At 44.6% G+C, this 17,952-nt stretch overlaps 1 protein-coding gene across 31 annotated transcripts in view; it reads right to left on the bottom strand.

The window, feature by feature from the left end:
- The window catches only part of adgrl2a (adhesion G protein-coupled receptor L2a), a 485,081-nt gene that overhangs the window by 444,960 nt on the left and 22,169 nt on the right, over nucleotides 1-17,952 (bottom strand). For 21 of the 31 annotated variants that reach the window (XM_043698647.1, XM_043698657.1, XM_043698666.1 and 18 more), the window contains exon 1: nucleotides 8,363-9,058. The exons of 1 other annotated variant lie outside the window; for it this stretch is intronic. The gene's annotated coding sequence lies outside the window, so the exon portion shown is untranslated. Of the gene's footprint in view, nucleotides 1-4,914; nucleotides 5,125-6,278; nucleotides 6,300-8,362; nucleotides 9,062-17,952 lie in introns of those variants that run through there. 9 more of the 31 variants (XM_043698662.1, XM_043698667.1, XM_043698660.1 and 6 more) reach the window with 4 other exon arrangements.

Genomic DNA, 17,952 nt, shown 5'->3' on the forward strand with positions numbered 1-17,952 from the left:
TGAAATACAGCCGAGTGAGCGTCGCAACAAACGTTTTGATCCACCCGGAAAAGATTTCGCTCACTGACCTGTTAATAAGCCCAAGGTGAAGAGACGCCTCCCTTAAAATGGCGGACAGAGGGTTTCGGCACAAGTGTCTTACGTGAGTTCCGTAGACGTCTACTGCACAGAAACGCATCCGTGCTGCTCAACTGATCTGTGCTGGGTATGAACACTCCTCACAACCTTGCTGCTACCTTAGTTGATCCAACTCTCTTTCTATTCCCTTCTCCCTCACGTGTTTATTTACAATCCCCTGCAAGGGAGCTATATTATCCATCTCAAATGCTTGGGCTTAAGGAGTAACACACTCCCAAGACAAGTTGAAGTTGCCTTTCCCGAATTCCTAATTAGATTTATTAACGGCAACCTCAGTCCCCATTCTTGCTCATTGTCTGTGCGGAATCACCTTCCCTACTCCTTACCTATCAAACCCCTTCACCATTTTAAGGACCCCTTTTTGGCATTACCGATATCACATCACTCAATTTCCGCCCCCTTCAGTCTTTGTAAATCCCATCTCTGTCAACCCACAGATAAACATAATCCTAGGATCTGCGCCATTAACTGAGAGAGGGAGCCAAGTCATCACACAGGGATTTAACTGCAGTTCAGCAGGACCCCTCACTTTCTGAAAAACCAGCAACCACAAAAACACAAAGTGATTTAATGATCACAATCCAAGATAGACCACAAGATGCCACTGTTTACTGTTCAATGTAGGAACAAGTTTTTAAGGGTGAGATAAAGTGACATGGAGCAGGACAACTACCCCAAGTTAAAATACCTTCAGCACACTGTCAATGATACAGAGACAGGGCAATCACATTGTGCAGTATTCAATAGCTGAAGTTAATATACACAGTACAAAAACAGGCATACACATACACAGCACACAGACACACACAAACACAGACAAGACACACTCACACACACACACACACTTGTACATGCACACAGTTTCCCTGCCTAGTTTCAACCACTGACCAGCTCACTTTAAATGGGTCAATGCCTTCATTAAAAGCAGGGCAATGTAATATGAACCAGATAACACATCCATTACTGACATGGCCTGGCTAGGATTCTTCTCAACTTTGAGCTGAATTCAAAGGATCCTGCTTTACAGACCCCATGAATCGAGTGTGCCGGGAGCAAAGGCAGATTCATTTGACATTTTGCGCACTGTCTTAAAGGCAGAGTTCAGGTTCGACTGTAACCTTTTCAGAGCTCAGGTTCCAACCAGGCTGGGCCCTCAAGGTTGTTCTGAACTTGCTCGAAAGAAACTGAGCTTGTGTCTTGCTACTTTGGAGCTGCCCAGGAGGCGAGACAGATGGGACTTTGATGAGCCCTTTTAACCACAGACAGATCTGTTGTTAGGTGCCTCCCAGTGGCCTTATGTTTTATTGGAGACACTTGTGCAAGGATAGGACAGCAACAGTCTAGAGGTCTCGGAGTTCTATTGGAGCAATACTGGGGTAACCCCAACCAAAAACAAAAGAACAATACAGGAACAGGCCCTACGGCACTCCAAGTCTGCGTTGCCACATTTTCCCCTTCCATACCAAGACTGTCTTTTCTTACAGGATCTGTATCCCTCTATTCCCTTCCGATTCATGTATCCGTCCAATTGCTTCTTGAATGCTGCTATTGTGTCTGCTTCCAACACCTCTACTGACAGCGCATTCCAGGCACTTATCGCCCTTTGTGCGAAAAACTTATCTCGCTCATCTCCCCCACCTCCCCCCCTACACCTTGGACCTGGGTCCCCTAGTAATTGACCCCTCCACCCTCGGAAAAAGCCTCATACTTCCCACTCTATCCATGCCAATCATGACCTTATAAACTTCTATCAGGTCGCCCCTCAACCTCCTGCGTTTCAGTGAAAGCAAACCCATTCTATCCAACCTTTCTTCACAGTTAAAATCCCCCCATACCAGGCAACACCCTGGCGAACCTTGTCTGTACAAAAACCAAATGGGTTGAGGGTAACTACACTTAACTACAAATAAAGGGCCGGATCCCTTGATGTGGATTTTAATGATGATGCAATTATTGCCAGAAAAGACTCAAGAAAAGCAACTGCCAAGACCAACTAGGGCTTGTTTTGTTCAGGACAAGTTCTGTTGTCAAATAGTGATTAATGCTACAGCTGGGTAGAGACAGACACTCCATCCGGGCTCAAGCAGAAATAAAACTCACCCCCAGGACCACAGCTTGATTTAAACATCTCCATTCAGAGTGACATTTGTCCTCTTCTCTCCTGCTGCCTCCCCTGAACATTCCTTCAAATTGACTTGGTGACCCAGGCTAGCTCTGCTGCTTCTCATTTGTCATTCTGTGATCCTGTTGCCTGAGCTGCCTGCACTGACTGAACAGAGCGATTCATCCACAGCAAAACCCAGCACCGATACCAGACACACAGACACCGTGGGCTCACATACTGAAACCAGGCAGGCACACACATGCCACACAGTCCCATGTGGCCACCATTTCAGGACAACTCAATTGTTTCGGCACATGCCTTTACTTTACCCCCAGAACTAGTCCTCACTGGTGAAAATGAATACCTGCTAGACTAACATGGGAACATACCGTGTCCCAAGGTGTCACGGAGATTGTTAAACATACCGTTCCACAGTTTTTAATTCTTTGCTTCAATCTGCAACTATAACCAAGGCTTCATCCTTTGCTATTCAGGTCAGGCGTGAAATCGATAACTGCACTGAGTCCTTTTCTCTTTCTCCCCACACAGTTTAAAGAAGACGCAGGGAATGAAGGTTTACTCCATCATATTCTCATTGTTTAGAATGTGGAAATTGCCAGTTGAGGCAAAAAAAAAAGGAGAGGGCATTTCGAGGGAAGCTGGAGAAACTTAAAACGAGAATGGAATATAATTTTATTCCTGAAGATAGACTGATGGCCTTCTGGCGAGATATGAAAGCTAGTGGGGACAAGACATAGGGTATAGACCAAGCAAATCAAAAGACTGGTTTCTAAACCATAGACTCGAATCATGACATCAGCACTTTGAGCCCTTTACTGAAATTAATCTGATAGCCCAAAATAGAGTCACAGAGTCATAGAGATGTACAGCAGGGAATCAGACCCTTCAGTCCAACTTGTCCATGCTGACTAGATATCCCAACCTAATCTAGTCTTATTTGCCAGCACTTGACCCATATTCCTCTAAACCCTTCCTATTCATATACCCATCCAAATGCCTTTTAAATGTTGCAATTGTACCAGCTTCCACCACTTCCTCTGGCAGCTCATTTCATACACACACCACCCTCTGCGTGAAAAAGGTGGCCCCTTGAAATCCTAAATTCAAGTATTAAACATAATCCAGTTTGCGTGTACTCAGTTTACAACCCTTACCTAACGACACTCACACATGCTGACTGAAATGTCCTGAAATACTCGTGTCAAGCCCAAACCAATAACGTTTAATTTGCTCCCTTCCACAGACAGTGCATGATCAGCTGAATGCATCCAGCAATTATTTTATTCAACTTCACTTTCACAGTTTTTTGTCTGTTTTTAAAGGTATTTGAAATGTAATGCCCACTCTAAAATAAACACTTCCCCTCTTCACTCTCCTCAGATTCATTGATCGGAACAAATGATTAGAAAAGTCGACTGGGGCACGCTATTGTCTGCACAAATATATTGCTGTATGTAACCCACATTTATAGCATACACAACCCCTCCTAAGACCCACTCACAACTCAGTAAACTTCAACCACAGTTCTTGTCCTGATGTGCTGACAATGATGACTGTGTTACAGACACAGTGCTTCAGGGAGTACACATAAACTGACCCAGGTGAAACCGCCAGCTAACATTTGCTGAAAACAACTGAATACATACAACTGATTGTTGCCCAACCCAGCTGACGTCCCGATTGGAGTCGGCATTGTAACTGCAGGGTGGCAAAGCCATTGTATTTCTTTAGTCACTCTCTCTCTCTCTCTCTCTCATTCTCAAATAGCCGAGGTGTTATTAGTAAGCAGCCTCATCCTTGTGAAGAAGAACCGCATACTTTGTAAATAACAAGTCTGTGCAGATAGACAGCTTGCAGATACATTGTGAAAGCTGGAAGAAATTGGGGTGTGGGGAAGGAGAATTGGAAATACATGTACACAGCAGCAATTTTGTTGTGTTGCAAGATCCTCCAAATCACGCAGTGAATTATTAACCATAATCTGCGATGCGTTGAGTTTTGAGCCATGATTGAAGATTATTATTTTCAAACAATACGCTACGGCAAGTAAATTATACGCTTTTTACAGGTTCTGCAGCAGGAGACCTCTAGGTGCCCACTACTTCATGCTCACAACCATCTGAGGGTTCGCTCCCTAGAATGATGCAAATAAACCGTAAAAAATCTAGACCGCATTTATCTGACAGCCCGCGTAAAATTGCTGCACACTGATCAACAAACAGATGATGACTTCATTTCAGAATAGGAAAATGGTATAAAAATAAATGCAGAACTTGGGAGGGAGGAGGGGATATAAAACACAGTCAGTTCAAACATTGAATTTGCAACGCTAAAGTGACGGCAATATCGAAAGGAGATCATCCTCGCATTCCAATTGATTGCACTGCCTTCAGGAAACCACTCTAAATTATTTAGTCTAAACTACTAAAATATAAAGCTTTGCAATCTGGATCCATGTTTTGAAGTCAAAAGGATTTGCCAAATTGTTCAGCTGCTAGTGGCTCATGTTTTTATAAAAGGAAGAAAAAATTCCTACCACTTTTAACTTTGTAGTCAAGATACTATTATCCGAACCATTGCCACTCTGTATTCCTCGACAAAACTTCTACTTGGGAGCACATTGTCTCCAAATACCGTATCTCATCCCATACCTCAGCAGCAAATGCTCCCCTCGTTGACTGATATTGTCTTCACATTATTCCTCAGCTTCTCTCGCTCGCTCGCTCTCTTTCTCTCTCGCCCTCACACTCGTTTCCTTTGCTCTCTCTCAAAGGTGTTCACAATCTTCCCGTCGCTTGGTAGTGGCCAGTCTGCTTTGCTCGCGCCCCCTCCTTCCCCCCACCACTCCGCAACCAAAGCGGACGCGCCCCGTAACTGCTGAGCGGCCGCAGCCAGCATCGGTTGGCTACTCCGCCATGGAATGCGTCACAGCTGAGCCCACTCTACCCAATTGGCGGCAGGACCAGGTGACCAAGTGCAGGAAACACACCCTGATATCCCTCCCCACTCCCCCAGCCCCTCGCCACTCACCCTAACCCAACCCTCAGCTCATTTTCTTCCTCCTCAAGCGCTCAGAGGTGACGAAGACACCCCCGGTCATCGGAAGCACCAAGAATTGGCCAGTTCAACCAACCTGAGGAAGGTTGGGTTTTACTGGACTTGCTCGATGGGAGCAGACCAACCAGTTGGTTAAATTAACCAAGCTAGCTGAGGTGCAGAATGATTGCATTGCTAAATGGCTTGCATTTATGTAGCAGTTATCAGGTCCCAGGGCGCTTTGCACGGGCGTAATCAAACATAATTTGACATGGAGCACAGAAGGAGATATTCGGACTGGTTGTTCATAGAGACAGGATTGAAACAGACTTGAGCAGAAAGAACAACAGAGGAAATGAAATTAATTAAAGACAATGAAAGGAACGCAGAAATATACAATTATGTGGCTCATGGAGTTAGGTAGTCAAAATACAACTCTTTTACACGGACCGGTACTGAGAAGGTTATAATTATCATTGGTACATTTCTGTGAAAGATTAACGAGAGACCAGTGCAGAGACCTGAAGCAGCACTGTTCCTGCAGCAGCTTCAATCTAATGGAGCTCAGTAGACTCAGAGAACAGTTCTAAATCTTGGGGAAATAGATGGAGGCAAATATTTCGCAATGGTTTCTCCTTCTCTGCCCTCCAATTCTCAGATACATCTTACAAAGGCAATCTCCAAATGCAGTCAAATTGCAACCATAAAATTAAAATGGGACTAGAAAATGGAAAATAAAAGCAGGTTTTTATTTCAAACCAACACAGTAGCTCCCTGGGAATAGAACTAACTTATTTCTGGTGCTACTTGTTTAAAACAATTTACTCTCACCCCATTCTGCTCAGCTCAATCATTATCCAAGTCGAGGAAAAGCCAAACAACAAAAGGCTTCACTGAATTCTTTTAGAAAGAGAGAGAAAGGGATTTTTTTTTTTCGTTTTATTTTTAAAAAGAAGCTGTCTTCATAAAATCTCCTCACCTGTCTCAAAATCCAACACTGATCAGCAAATCCTTGTGTTTCCTGACACACACGGGCAGACCCAGAGATTGGAAACGACAGCTGGGTAGGATACGATCGTGTCCTCCTCCCAACTGCAAAAAAGTTGAACGATGGCTGGAGCTTCGCCCCAGATGGGCACGGTACGGGCTCTGAGCTGAGCAAGACATTGCAAGCCGACCCTCCCCTCTCTTCCTACTCCCCCCTCCCCAACAACATTCTCTAAACAAAACGCGAGGTAATCTGCAGATGATGGCTATTAACAAATAGTTAGCGTTCGCTTCACAATACGCGGCTTCAAACACTCCTGCTCACCCCCAAGTGTGAAAAAGCAAATAAACATCTGAAGCAGAGAAAACTGTCTTGATCATGTATTATTGCTTCAGTAAAATACAGCCCGAGCGTGGAGTGGAAAGAGGTTAGGGCTTTCTTACATCGATAAAGGGAGACGAGCTGATGCTTGGTTGCTGAATTTAAAAGGCTCTCTCCCTCGCACCAAAGCAACAGACGCAGCGACAGATTTCACTCCTTGCTGGTAGCTCCTCTTTCCCCAGCGTTTGGCGTTTGCAGGAAACCAAGTTCTGCACCTTGCGAACAAATGGTAAATGCCGAAAATGCTAATTATTTGATCTTTTCTTCCCCTTTATTCCTCGGTGCAACAGAGGCTGAGTTCGACTGGGGTTTGAAATTTGCAGACGCCTCGTTCAAAATGCATAACACAGAATATTTTTTGGTGTGCGTGTGTGTATGAAAATCTTTTTTTTTAAAATTAAATCTCTATCCTCCTTTTATTCCAACTGGCTCTATCTATATTAAGCTTTCCACATTCACAGGCCCCTGTTGTAGTCAGGATCAAGACTTCACAAAGATTCGCCAGCGCTTTCTTTTTGTGTGTGTGTGAAATCTGAACTTCTGGCAAATGTACAGAGATTCTGCCCTACTCTCCCTTGCAAGGTAGATCCCAGTTTCTTCCCTCCCAGCACCCCCTCCTTGCCCTCCCCCCCAAAAAAAACACACAAAACTTTTCATCAACTACAAACTACAGAGAAATTGCAAGTTTACAGTAAACACGCTGCGTGTTAATTGTTCCTTTTTTAAAAAAAACCCTCTAGCGTTACAGAAACAAGCCTCCCCGTTTCACAAAATTCACAGCAAAGTGAAAACCTTCAATCTGAAGTTTTCTCTTTTTGTCTCAATTGAGGCGATGATCTGAAGAACTTTGATATGTTAATACAGCATCCCCCTCCGCAAAGCCCTTCAAACCGGCTGAGAATGGCATTAAATTGATCGGCGGGACTCTTAAATAGCAATCATCTATTTTTTATACATGTAAAAGATAAAGTTGAGAAGGCGAAGGTGGGAGGGGAGAGAACAGAGGCATCAGAGAGGGAAGCAAACAACTGGTCATTTGTTCGATTGGATGATCTCAGACGATTCCATACTCCTTTGGAATACAGATTTTGATTTCCTTAAATCAGACTCTGCGCGCCTTCTCTAATCATTCCAGCCACACACACACATACATTTAAGGACATTTCCATTTGGAGAAAGAAACCTCCACAAAGCTGAACACACAGGGTCTGCATACAGACAGCTACTTTCAACCCTTATAGTTTTGGAGGGGTTAAGTTATTTTTTTCCGCTATTGGTCTTTGAACGCTGGCTGTTTGGGAAATCCCCCCCTCACACAACAAATGGGAAGATTTTGAACTAAACGATTTTGCAATTCTTTTGAAAGGATTGAAAGATTCAACTCCACGCATAATGCAAAAAAAAACAAGTGATTCTTAAAAGACTCGCTCATAACAAACTCCCCACCTCCGGTGCATGTATTAAAAAAAAAGACTTTCTATGCAATAATCTGAACTAATTTTCTGTACCGTCCGTCTAGCCTTCGCTTTTAATTGCTTCCATTCTCTCTCTCTCTCTCACACACACACACACACACACACAAGTTCGGCAGAGCTGGGTACAGGAGATGTTTAAACATACTCACTCGCACAAAAATAACCCTTGAGTTCATCTGGCTGATACGTGCAAGCCTTCCCCAAGATAAAAGCGCTTACCTTGCTTTCTCCGGAGTGGAAGAGGGTGTCCTGAAGACATGTTTCAGAAGGGGGCCGCCCGAAGTGGTTAAAGAAAGTCAAATCCAGACGAGAAGCCCCTCACATCAACACCAGGCTAAAACCTTTAGGGCAGGCGTTTGCAGAGTGAATAATCTGGGCGTATTCCCCCAGCTCTCCCTCCCCAGGAGCTGCCGCTGACTTGGAGCATTTGAGTTGGGGGGGGGGGGAGAGGGTCCAATCTGTCTGGGGGTGGGGGTAGATGAATCCTTTTAAGTCCAAGCAGTTTGCAAAGCCTGACGCCCCATGCTTGCCGAGACCGAATCTGGCGTTTTAAAAGCACCGTGTATATATACACAGAGGAAAGAGGGAGAAAGAGAGGCGGCAACTGAGCTCAGAATTGCAATGAAACCCTTCTCTCTGTCTCTCCGGTTGCTGATGTAGACTTCATTTGCATTTCCCAAGATGACATTTGGCCCCTAAGGCGAGAATCCAGTGCCAGCCCCCTTCCTCCTTGATTCACATTTTCAGATGCTCCTTCCATGTGTGTTTAAGCAATGGGAGACACAGCGTGGAGCAGGGTGGGGGGAGTGTGAGGGGAGGGGAGGGGAGAGGAGACGCGGTGGACAGCACTTCAGCAGCAGCTTGAACACACTAAAGGCAGCAACAGACAGACTGAAAAGCCGAGTGCACAATCAATGCAGGCCCCTTTGGATGGGCTGGGAGTGGGGGTGGGGGTGGGGTGGGAGGGGGCTGGAGGGGAGAGGCAAGTTCTGACACAGAGTCCGTACTCGCCCTGAACTGGAGTTACCAGATGTTGAAAGAAATACGGGGGTGGGGGATTGATTCCACCAAACGGAGCCCCTGCACTGTCCAGTTCAGCACAGGCAAGGCTCGTGTAGAAATTCCTCGCCAGAAACAAAATAAAAGAGAAAGCAAACAGTTTAGATAAATGCCGACAGCGCAGTGTGTTCAATCCCTGTCCTATTGAATAAGGATATTTTGAAACAGTTGTTCAGGCTACAGGGATCAAAGAATATGGAAAGGAACCAGGCTGAATGAGCTGGATGATCAGCCATGATTATACTGAACAGCATGAGGAGACTCAAAGGGCCGAACGGCCGACTCCTACTCATGGTTTCTGCTTCTGCTATTGTCCCGTTTCAGGGTCTGAGATTCCCCCTTTTAAATTCTTGTCTGGGGTGTGGATGTTGACGTTAAGGGTGGGATTTGTGATCCATGCCTCGACGTGGCTCTCTCGGCCACTTCAGAGGGCAATTAGGAGTCAACCGCATTGCTGAGATTCCGGACTTCCAGATACTCTCCTCCATCCTGCCTCAGTTTACGGTCCAGGACACTCCCACCCTGAGTATTATTGCCTGGTTTGGAGTGTGCAACAGTCCTATTCCTTATATTTAAAAAAATCTTTTTGATTGGGATCTTAAACCCAGAGCCTTCTGAGGAGGTAGAATTTCTTGTGACAACTATTTTGCAGTTTCTCTCCGGCCAGTCTCTTTTTCTCCCCCTGAGCTGACAGTATTAGCTAATTTTCTGCTGGTTACAGCATTCGAGCGTTGTAAGTGCTGCGCACCTATTGGTTGAGGTAGCCTTATTTTCTCTCTCACAGGGTCTTTCGTCTTTGGATTTCTCTCCTCCCCGATGAAGGCGAAGGCTGGGTCATTAAAATATTCAAGGCTGAGTTACAATGGACAAAGAAGTCAAGGATTAACACAGCAATCTGGAAAACAGGAGCAGGAGGAGTCATTTGTCGCTTTGAGTGCTCTCCCCCTTCATCATGACCATCCAATGCAGCACTCTGTTTCTGCTTTCACCACTTTCACTTCCTTTGGTCTCTTCAGATTAGATTCCCTACAGTGTGGAAACAGGCCCTTCAGCCCAACCAGTCCACCCAGACCTGTTTACCCTGCATCTAACACTACAGGCAATTTAGCATGGCCAATTCACCCAACCGGCACATCTTTGGACTGTGGGAGGAAACCGGAGTACCCGGAGGAAACCCACGCAGACATGGGGAGAATGTGCAAACTCCACACAGTCAGTCACCTGAGGCTGGAATTGAACCGGGGTCCCTGGCGCTGTGAGGCAGCAGTGCTAACCACTGAGCCACTCCCAAAGCTGTCCACATCTAACACCTTCTTGAAATTGCTTAATGTTTTGTTCTTGACTGCATTATGCAGAATGAAAATTCCACGGGTTCACCAAGAAAATTCCATGGGTTTCTCCCCATCTCAGTCCTAAAATGATCTAACTCCCCCGCCCCACCATGTCCTTAGACTGTGACCCCTGGTTCTGGACTCCCTAGTCATCAGGAACTTCCTTTCTGCACCTGCCTTGGCTAGTCCCGGATGAACTTTACAGGTTTCTGTAAGGTCCCCCTCCTCACTCTTTCAGCGATCTAATTCGAACCGATTCAATCTGTCCTCATACATCAGTCTGGTAAAAAGATGGGGGATTATGGGAGAGGGCGCAGCAGACAAGAAAAAGAAGTTGCAACCACAATCAGATAGCCATGAATGGCAGAGCAAGCCTGAGAGGTCATCCTGCCGTAATAAATCTTGCTAAAATAGTGACTACATTTAAAATACTTCATTGGTGATTTAAAAAAAAATGCTGATAGGGATGTCCAGAGGTTGTGAAAGGCTCTGTGTAAATGGAAATCTTTCTCTCAAAGATGACGTATTCCTTGTTCAACTTTGCAACAATTCAGCATGACGTGTAGCCTCCACCCCATTAAGCAACCAGGAGTCAAGATGAACCATGATCAGGACACTGTCAATGAAGGGAAAACTGGCTCATGTCAAAAGATCCGGGCCTTTTTTTTATTGCTGTCTCCCCTCCCACTACCCTAGCCTAGCCACAACCCCACATCCCTCTCCCAAACTGTTTCCATCCAATTTATGTCATTTGGACATCTGCATCAAGGGCAGATATTCCCTTCCTCAACAAAGCAGCTAATCCCATGTGAGCTCAAATTTTAAAAAATACAGCCCCCTCACATGGACTTTGCAACCACGGGGGTCAGCTCAGAAACCCCAAGGTAATCACTGAATCCCAACAGTGTGGAAGCAGGCCATTCTGCCCATCAGGCCTGCACTGTTGCTCTGAACAGCTTCCCACGCAGACAAATACGATGAAAAGGGGGAATAGAGAACTGAATTGGATGGTCAGCTATGATCACATTGAGTGGCGGAACGGGTTGGATGGACTAAAGGGCCTACTCCTGCTCTCATTTTTCAGGTTTCTATAAAATAATTTTAAGAACACCAAATGGTTGTCTTTTCCCAACTCAATGGCAACCTTGGGACCCTTATCAAGCTGTTCCGACTGTGATCAGCAACTCATGAACTCCATTTTATGATAACTCCTAATACAGATCAGCTTTCCCACTGTATGCTTTAGATCATGGAATGATACAGCACAGAAGGGGGTCATTTGATGGTGCTTTCAAAGAGTGATCCAATTATTTTCACTCCTCGCCAGCTCTTCCCCGCCTCCTCCCCACCGCACCCCCCTCCCCACCCCACCAGTGGCTCTAAAATTATTTCCCCTTCAGGCATTTATCCAAGTCTGTTTGAAAGTTCCCACTGAATCTGTTTCCACCACCCTTTCAGGCAGCACATTCCAGACCTTAATATGCCACGTCAAAAAGATAGAAATTCTCATGTTGTCTTTGATCTAAGAGTTACCTCTGCTCTTTACATCAGTGCCATATTCAATGTTGCTTTTTAATTTCTCCTGGAGTTTTAACTCAAAAACAAAGCATTCTAAATTTTCTTGGAAACAAGGGGTCATCACAATCAAGCTTTCTCCCAGTTTCTTAAAAACTACTGAACTCCTCCCCTTCTCCTGCAATCTCAAAAATCTTTCACAATTCAAATGTGCTTTGATTTAATAATTGACTTCTTGATTTTCCTCCTCTGTTCTCTTAACTTTATTCCAATCTTACACTGCTGCTCTCCTATACCACGGGACCTTCGCCTTGCAGAGTAAGCACAAGGATGTAATCTAATCATGAAGGCTACAGATAATGGTCATAAACCGCTCAACACTCGTCTTTACTATTCCTGACATTATCTGAAGCTTTCCATGAGATAAAGAGTCTTCTGAGGTCACAAATCTGGTAATGGCAGACAAAACATTGCTTCACTATTGAATCGTAGTGTAGCTCAGGAGGTTGCTCAGCCTCCTGTTTGCTCATGTTAGCTCTCTAGTCAAAGGTTGAAACTTCTGAATGAATTTGCTTCCATCGCCCTTTCAGGCAGCCATTCCAGACCATGATTTGCTGCATCAAGACAAATAATTCTCATCTTGCCGCTAGTTCTTCTGTTAATTCTTTTAAAAATTACCTCAGCTGTTTACTTTAGTGCCATCTTCAATGTCATGATTTGGAGATGCTGGTGTTGGGGCAGAGGTGTACAAAGTTAAAAATCACACCAGGTTATAGTTCAACAGGTTTATTTGGAAGCACTAGCTTTTGGAGCGCTGCTCCTTCATCAGGTAATTGTTCTGACATCTTCTATGTCCAACTCCTTTATGTCTGCTCTTTCAACTATATTGTCCTTTTAAAGCATTGTACAAACATTTACATCGACGTCTGTCATGAAGCCTTCTATTGGCACCAAGCAGGGAATGAAATCTTCGAAATTCTCCCTTTGTCCCAGTGATAACCACAGTTCAAAGAGCCCTAGTTAATGTATCGCCAAACCAGGAGAAAATCTTTAGTCCTTGCCCTCTCAAAGCTCTACATAATTTTGAACATCTCAAGTAGATTTCCCCCTCATATTCTCTACTACAATGAAAAGTGTGACATGGTGGCTCAGTGGTTAGCACTGCTGTCTCATAGCACTAGGAGCTTGGGTTCAATTCCACCCTTGGGCGACAGTCTGTGTAGAGTTCGCACATTCTCCCTGTGCCTTACGGGTTTGCTCTGGTTCCATTCCATAGATGTGAAGGTGAGGTGGAGTTGCCATGCCAAATTGCCCATAGTGTCTCGGCTAGGTAGGTTAGCGGTGGGAAATGCAGCGTTACAAGATGGGTTGGGTTTGGGTGGGATGCTTTTCAGAGGGTCAGTATAAACTCAATGGGCTGAATGGTCTGCTTCTACACTGTACAGATTCTATGAAAAAGTCCAAGCATTTGATTTGGGTGATTCTTCTGAACTATCCTGTATTAATCTAGTGAAAAATGCCTGAGACACTTCCCACAGCTACCAGAGATGCACATATATTACAAGGGCAGCTTGGTAAATGTAGAAATTCAATGCTCTTTCCAACATTTACATTAAAACTGGTGATAGCATTAAAATCTCCCAGCCTATGGTAAGCTCAGTGGAACATCACTCATTTGACACAAACACAGAAATTGCTAGAGAAACTCAGCAGGTCTGGCAGCGAATGTGGAGAGAGAAACAGAGTTGATGTTTCGAGTCCAGAATGACTCTTCTTCAGAAGTAAAATGGTGGAAATTTTGATTTTATACACAAGTATTTCTCCTGTAACGCACATTCATGAAACATGATTTGGCTGTAACGCCATTAGTGAATTGCGGATCTCTTTTTTTCAGAAAGTGTGCTCCTACTCGCTGTTCGGCGATTCCATCCCTGGTACCTATTTGATTGGCAAAATACAGCAGATCCTCCGTCTGCAAAAAGCAAATTCACTGTGTTCAGCTAAAACAGGAATGTAATCCACCCTGCAAGCCTTGAAACTGAGCTTGAAACTGGGAATTGTAATCTCCATTTAGAAGAAACTTTATTTCAAACCGAGGCGGGGAAGAATCTTGGGGAGAACTGGATTTCGACGTCAGCATCACGTGGTCAGTCAGTTCACGAGCTTTCTGATGAAGAGCTTCATGAAAGGTACAGTGCTGTAGTCAGTGATTGTAGTGTTAAAGTGTTACATTTACTGTATTATTCAATTAAAATATATGATTTAAAGATTTACGAACTGTGCTATCGTTTGTGTTAGGCTAGCTACTATTTTTGTTTTGATTTTTACTGATATTTTTGGCGTTTCGCCCCCAACCCTGATTTTCCCACAACATGGTGTCACACGGGAAGGCGTTATAGGAGAACTAAATGGACTCTCGACAGAGGGAGAGGAGGAACAGGGTGGTGGTGGGGGGAAACAGATGGTGTGGAGGCCCAGTGCAAAAGACAGAGGCATTGTTAGTGGTGGTGAAAGCGAAAAAGAAATGTAAAATGGACACAAGTTAAGGTGCGAAAGGGAGAAAATGGGCTCTCCATACTCAGAGTAAAGACAGCAAGACAAGGCCTTGAGGGTGGAGGGGAAGAGGGGGAGGGCGGGATGTAAAAATCTGGAGAACAGACGACATTTGGTCAAAGTTAAAAATCACACAACACCAGGTTATAGTCCAACAGGTTTGTTTGGAAGCATTAGCTTTCAAAGCGCTTCAAAAGCTGGTGCTTCCAAATAAACCTGCTGGATGATAACCTAGTGTTGTGTGATTTTTAACTTTTTCCATCCCAGTCCAACACCGGCTTCTCCAAATCATTATACGGTCAGGCTCTGTGGGTGTGGAATTTAATACTGAGACTTTAAGGCCGTTAAATGCCCAGCCGAGGTGAAAAATAAGGTCTTGTCCCTCAACCTTGTGTTGTGTCTTGTTGGAACATTGCAGCAGCCCCAGGAAATAAATATTAGCATGACAGCAAGGAGGTTTACCCTCACTTTCCAGTGACTTTCAGTCTTAGGTTCATATGAAAGGATACATCAATTTTTCTCCCCACAGAGGCTGCTAGACCTGCTGAGTTTTTCCAGTTATGGTGAAGAGCGAGGCCATTTGACCCATCATGGGCTACACCAGTGCCATTAGCGAGGACCAACCTCCTGCCTTTTCACCATCTCCCTGTACACCACTTCTACCATTTTGAGGCCTTCAACTGAGGCTGCCAGTGGATCCTCAGCCTCACTGATACTAATTCACATCGTTAAAAACATTTTAAATTTCTTTTTGTGTTCATTGGAGGTGGGCTTTGCTGGCTCATCCAACATTTATTGCCCACAGAGCGGTTCAACATCAATGCTGTTGATGTGGAGTCACACAGAGGACAGACCAGGTAAGGATTTCTTCCCTGAAGGACATTAGCAATCTTCCGGACAACTGTTTCAGGGACATCATTAGAAACTTAATTCCAAGTTTATTTAAACTCAAATTCTACATCTGCCATGGTTGGATTTGAACCTGATTTTCCTGCTCCTCGGATGCTGCCTGGCTAGCTGTGCTTTTCCAGCACCACTCTAATCTAGATGCAGGAAGAATGTTCCCGATGTTGGGGAAGTCCAGGACTAGAGGGTCACAGTCTACGAATAAGGGCTGAGCTATTCAGGACTGAGATGAGGAAGAATGTTTCACTCAGAGAGTTGTGAACCTGTGGAACTCTCTCCCACAGGAAGCTGTTGGGGCTAGTTCATTGGGTTGATCCATGAGGGAGCTGGATGGGGCCCTTTGGTTAAAGGGATCGGGGTTATGGAGAGAAAGGGAGAATGGGATACTGAGATTGCATGATCAGCCATGATCATATTGAATAGTGGTGCAGGCTCAAAGGGCCGAATAGCCTACTCCTCCACTGATTTTCTACGTTTTCTCGTCTGTGTTCCTATATCATCCAACTGAGGAGCAATGCCAGGGTTCGTCTGCCAACACATGAGTGGAAACTGCAGCCATTGCCTTATTAAGGATAATGAAATAATTTGTGCAGTCCTCACAGCCCCTTAAAATGCTGCTCCACCTTTTCAGGGGAAAAAGCAAAAGCACAGAAGAGGCAGCAAAGAGAGAGGAATGTATATGACAAATGCACTTTAGCTCCTACTCTGTGATTGATGGATTAATAGAATTATCCCATTAAATATAGTTTCCAGGCAAGATGTATTAAGACATAACAGGGATAGATTTTGCATGTTTATATCTAAGTCAAATTGATCTTTTTTCTAACAGATTCTTTTATTTTGACATTCAGCAAGCGTGGACCTTTTGAGTTATTTGCTACTGATGGGCTCGCACCCTGGGAGTCTGACAGGGATTTCTCAGAGAAGGAAGCGGACAGGATTGCAATAAAGGTTCAAATTAAGAAGGCCCTCTGGATCATTGGATCTGAGCTTTATTAGCAACCAGTTCTACCTTTTTTCTCATTATAACGTCAATCTGTTTCTTCTTAAAGTAGTCTGGTGTGCTGGCCTCCGCTGCTCTTCCCCGGTAACCCAATTTACAATGACCATTATCTCAGTAAGCAGACTTACCAGATAGACATCAGTACCCTGCAGTGCTTATCGCACACTTCATTTTGGGTCCTTAATTCTGACACATGCCTGAGGCCTACCATTGTTAAGGCACGTTGGAGCCTTCTAATTAATTCTTGAAGGTGTACAACAACAACATACGTTAGGATAGCACAATTCACGACGACAGTGGATAAATGGAATTTTTTCGGTTAATTCACTAAAGTGATCCCCCAGCTGGTGACAGAAGCATTGTCAAACAGCACTTAACAAGGCGTCATGTCTGGGGATATTTGGGCAATTAAGGGAAATGGCGTCCAAGAGTTAGGTTTTAAGAGTGTGTTGAAAGGGGCAAGAGACCTTATAGCAGAACACTCCAGAGCTTAGAGCCCAGGCAGAGGAAGATGCAGGTCATCAATGGAAGAGTGTGAAGGAAACAGGAGTACAGAAGAGGCCAGAGCTGGCAACAACACCTCAGTCATAAAGTCTTACAGCACAGAAACAGGCCCTTCGGTCCAACCAGTTCATGCCAACCATCGTCCAAAACTAAACTAGACCCACCTGCCTATGTTTGCAATGGAAGAGTGTGAAGGAAACAGGAGTACAGAAGAGGCCAGAGCTGGCAACAACACCTCAGTCATAAAGTCTTACAGCACAGAAACAGGCCCTTCGGTCCAACCAGTCCATGCCAACCATCATCCCAAACTAAACTAGACCCACCTGCCTATATTTGGCCCCTATCCCTCCAAACATTTCTTATTCATGCACTTATCTAAATGTCTCTTAAATGTTGTAACTGCACCCACATCCATCACTTCTTCTGGAAGCTCACTCCACACACGAACCATTCTCTGTGCAAAAACATTTCCCCTCATGTCTTTTATTAAATCTTTCCCTGCGCACCTTCAAAATGAAGCCCTTCATCTTGAAATTCCCCACTCTAGGGAAAAGACATCGGCCAGTCACCTTATCTATACCTCTCATTATTTTAAAAACTTCTATAAGATCATCTCTCAACCTCCTATGCTCCAGTGAAAACAGTCCCAGATTATCCAGCCTCTACTTATAACTCAAACCCTCCAATCACCGCCAAACCCTCCAAACACTTACAGTGTTTTAGCTTTTATTAATAGAGGGATAGAGTTCCTTATCCAGCCTCTACTTATAACTCAAACCCTCCAATCACCTCCAAACCCTCCAAACACTTACAGTGTTTTAGCTTTTATTAATAGAGGGATCGAGTTCCGGAACCATGAGGTTATGCTCCAGCTGTACAAAACTCTGGTGCGGCCGCACTTGGAGTATTGTGTACAGTTCTGGTCACCGCATTATAAG

This window comes from Chiloscyllium plagiosum, chromosome 11, assembly GCF_004010195.1.
Source record: "Chiloscyllium plagiosum isolate BGI_BamShark_2017 chromosome 11, ASM401019v2, whole genome shotgun sequence".
Lineage (NCBI taxonomy): Eukaryota > Metazoa > Chordata > Chondrichthyes > Orectolobiformes > Hemiscylliidae > Chiloscyllium > Chiloscyllium plagiosum.